General features: G+C 44.8%; 1 protein-coding gene across 3 annotated transcripts in view; it reads left to right on the top strand.

Annotated features, from left to right (window-relative positions):
* Window positions 1-4,123, top strand: part of CRYBG2 (crystallin beta-gamma domain containing 2) — a 28,344-nt gene that overhangs the window by 5,439 nt on the left and 18,782 nt on the right. The gene's annotated exons all lie outside the window — the stretch shown is intronic.

Genomic DNA, 4,123 nt, shown 5'->3' on the forward strand with positions numbered 1-4,123 from the left:
AGTGAAGGGGGTTCTTGGTAGGGGGTAGGGTTCAATAAGAGTAATGGGAGACTTGGTGAGAGAATGGGATTCAGGAATGAGAGGCCCAATAAGGGGATGGAGCCCCAGTGAATCAGTTCAGTGAGCTTGGATTCAAAGCTCATTGAGAAGATGGGAGACAGTAAAAAGGATGCAAATTTTTCTTGGGGATCAAGGAATCCAGCTGTACCCCAGGCTCAGATGGTTCCCCTTTTCTCTCCACCCACTTCTTTGAAGGCCAGCTTATTGCCAAATAGATAGAGGCGTCAGGCTTGGGGCTGGGCCCATATCCCCTTTTTATTCCCCCCACCCCCAACCCTGGCATCTAGTCTGACAAGTCCTGAGGCTGAGACTGGCTTTTCACAGCTTCTTCTCTGCCCTAGCCCCTTTCATCTCAGCCCCTCATAAAATACTGACTCATGTCTGGGGACTGTCAAAGCAGAGCCAACATCCCAAGGCCCCCAGCCAGCTCTGGAGGGAGGGGGTGGAATGATAAGATCCTGGGGGCAGGAAAAGGATATCCCTGGGGTGGATCTGAGACTTGAGACTTACTGCAGGAATGATTGAACAAATGGATGAAAGGTAGATAGAAAGGGAAGAGATCAGAACCAGATCCAGAGAAGCAAGAAGGAGGACCAGAAACTGTCGTTACTTCTGTCTGACTTGGGCCAGCGGAGTGTACAAGTGATCTCTCAGAACCCTTAGGAACTGGCTAGAGAGGGGTCCCTGAATTGCATTTCTTGTCTTCTCCACAGGTGGAGGAGGGGTGAAAGATGGGAGAGAATTTGGAATTGAAAATAATTTTATTTTTTAATTAGAAAAAAAGAGAATCCCTTAAGGCAGGGAAATAAAACCACCTCCCTGGGTCAGGGAGTTAAGCAAAACCAATACATGGAAGTCCAGATTTAGGGAAGAGATAACCAGGAGTAGTGGATAGACAATGGGCCTGGGAGTCAGGAAGCCTTGAGCTTGACTCCCTCCTCTGACATACTGGCCTTGTAATGCCCCATGAGTCACTTACCCTAGAAGATTAGAAGTTATAGACCAGTTACTGATTTGCATTAACTTGCAAATCAGTTTTCTTAAAGAAACCAAGTTTCCTCAATGAATTAGAAAGATCACTCTGGACAATCAATAATGAAATTAGGGAGAGAATTCTTTAATTCACTTCAGGATCCATCGATGTCTATGGAATCTTTAAGATGGGTCTTGCTTTCATATTTTTGTTGTTCAGATGTATATGTCATATCTAACTCTTTGTGACCCCATTTAGGGCTTTTTTTGGCAAAAATATTGGAGTGGTTGCCATTTCTTTCTCCAGCTCACTTTACAGATAAGGAAACTGAGGCAAACAGGGTGAAGTGATTTGCTCAGGGTCACACAACTGGTAAGTGTCTGAGTCTGAATTCGAACTCAGGTCTTCCTGACTCCAGGCCCAGATCTCTATCCACTCTACCACCTAGTTGCTTTTGATTTAATTAAAGCTAGCTTTAAAGTTGGCAAAGCATTTTATAAATATGATCTTGTTTTATTCTTATAATACTCATGGGAGGTAGGGACTATTATTATACCCACTTTATAAGCAGGTTAAGTGACTTGTCCAGGGCCATACAGCTAGTGTCTGAGATTAGAGTTGAACTCAGATCTTCCTGACTTTAGCACTCTCGCCATTTTGCCATCTAGCTATCTACTTCACTGGGAGGCAATGTTGTGTGGTGGGAAAAGTATTGGTTCAAAATCAAAGGCCCTGGGTTCAAATCCCATTTGTGCGATTTGTTTCCTTGCAACCCTGGGCAAGTGATTTCACTTCTCTAGCCTAGTTAGGGGTCAGACAAGATGGCATCTGAAGTCCTTTCTAGCTGATTCAATGATATTTCTTTAAAAACTGAGCCTTTGTGCTAAGGTCAAGCTCTCAAAGTAGAATGGTACTAGCAATAATAATTCATATTTGTCAAACTCCTTCTCATTTGGTCCAGATGTCATACCCAGAAAGGAGGTATTATTAGCTCTGTTTTCCAGACAAGGAAACTGAGGTTCTGAAGCAGCAGTTAACTTGGAGTTGCCCAGTGAGTCAATGGAGGTTTGTTAGTGGCTTAAGAATGTTTTTTCCCTACTGTGTGGGAGGTGGTGCAGCAGGCCAAAGACAGTCCTTGCCCTCAAGGAGCTCACATTCCATTTAGAGGAGGGGATCTTCAATTGGTTTTCTTGAGTTTGTTTGTGGTTTTGTTTTTGATAATTCTGTTTCTAAAGAATTGATTTCCTTTGTAACCCTATGGATTTTATTCATTTAAAAACCTTATTGTAGGGGCAGCTAGGTGGCACAGTGAATAGATCACCTGCCCTGGAGTCAGGAGGACCTGAGTTCAAATCAGTCCTTAGACACTTACAAAACTAGCCATGTGACCTTGGGCAAGTCACTTAATCCCAATTGCTCTACCTTCCCCCCTCCAAAAAAAAAAGCAAAAAGAAAAATCTTAAAACAAACAAACAACCCCCATCCGCTTATTGTGAGGGGTCCAGAGACTTTGTCAGACACTGTCCAAGGGGTCCAAGCCCCAATAAAGGTTAAGAACCCCTGACTTAGAAAGACCACAAGCATCTGTTCTCCATTTTACAGATGAGGAAATAGAGGCCCAGGGGGGAGAGGGGTCAAGTCACACACACATAACAATGATGATAGCTGACAGAGTGTTTTCTGGGTTTTTGAAGTGCCTTCACATACTTTGTACCATCTGAACTCTACAACAGCTGTTGAATGCAGATCCCACAGGAATTATTTCCATTTTACGATCTGGAAACTGGGATTGAGAGGTTAAGTGACTGGTCCACTGTTACATAGCCAGTAAGTGTCAGGGTTGAGATCTAAACTCAGTTCTCCTGATTCTATGTCCGGTACTTTCTACTATGCCAGCATAGGGATAACATGCATATGTGTATGCCAGGAAGGGGTCACCTGAAGGGGAAAGCACGTATGTCTGTATGTGGGAATCTACATTTGTTTACTAGTTTATTCTTCCTTTTCTCTTTTTTAACTCAGGCCAGGATTTCTTTCCTGTGGGCCCTTGCGGTCCTCAGACACTCACCAGCTGTATGACCCTGGGCAAGTCACTTAACCTCTGTGTGCCTCAGTTTCCTCTGCTGTAAAATGGAGATCATAGCAGCACCTACCTTGCAGGGTTGTTTCAAGGATTAAATGAAATAATATTTGTAAAGTGTACTTAGAACAGTGTTGGGCACATAATAGGCAATATTCCCTTCCTCCGCTCCCTTCCCCTTCAGCTTGGCTTTGGTTCCCTCCCATCTCAAGCCTGTAGCTCCCTCACCCCTGTTCTTTATACCTGCACACCCGAGCAACAATCCCACATCTCCCTCTGTCCTAGGCGGGCTGGCCTCCTAAGCTTACCACTCATCCAAGGTCCTTCCATCCATGTGGGTTCTATTTCTAGCCGTCTTTCAATGTCACTCAAAGTTCAGCACCCCCAGGAAGGCTTTTCTAATTGAGGGCACATTATGAACATCACTCTCACTTTCCAATATGCCTCTTGTCATCCTGATCTGTATCTGGCCACTGGGCCCAGATGGCTCCGGAGGAGAAAGTGAGGCTGGTGACTTTGCAGAGACCTTCCTCACTTAAATCCAGTTCACTTGCAAGTCATGACATCACCTTCCTGATGTCATGAAAAACAACAACTGTCTATTAGCAGTACAATTAGGAACAACCAATTGAGCCAGCGACCACATCTGGCAGACGGCATCGGCCTCACCTCCTCCCTCTGGCCCCCTGCCCCTCTCTGGAACACAGGGAGTTAGGGGCTGTCATCAGGCCTTTGACGTCAAGACCAGGCACTGCCGTGGAGCTGAGCTCTGATACTTTAGGGGCATTTGGTGTTACATTACACCAGTGTTGTGACTGTGCTCTCTTTGCCTCAGCGGTGGCATTGCTGCCCAGCTCCTCAGAATTCCTTGTGTTTACTGTTTCTTATGATGTACAGCCTATTGCATGCATATGCCAGTTTGTTTAACTGGTTCCCAATCAATGGGGACCTACTTTGTTTCCAGTCTTTTGCTACCATGAAAAGTATTGCTATAAGTATTTTGATGGATA

The sequence above is a fragment of the Petaurus breviceps genome, unplaced genomic scaffold (genome assembly GCF_028583685.1).
Source record: "Petaurus breviceps papuanus isolate PSGF00001 unplaced genomic scaffold, PetGlider_PUasm1.0 91041, whole genome shotgun sequence".
Classification (NCBI taxonomy): Eukaryota; Metazoa; Chordata; class Mammalia; order Diprotodontia; family Petauridae; genus Petaurus; species Petaurus breviceps.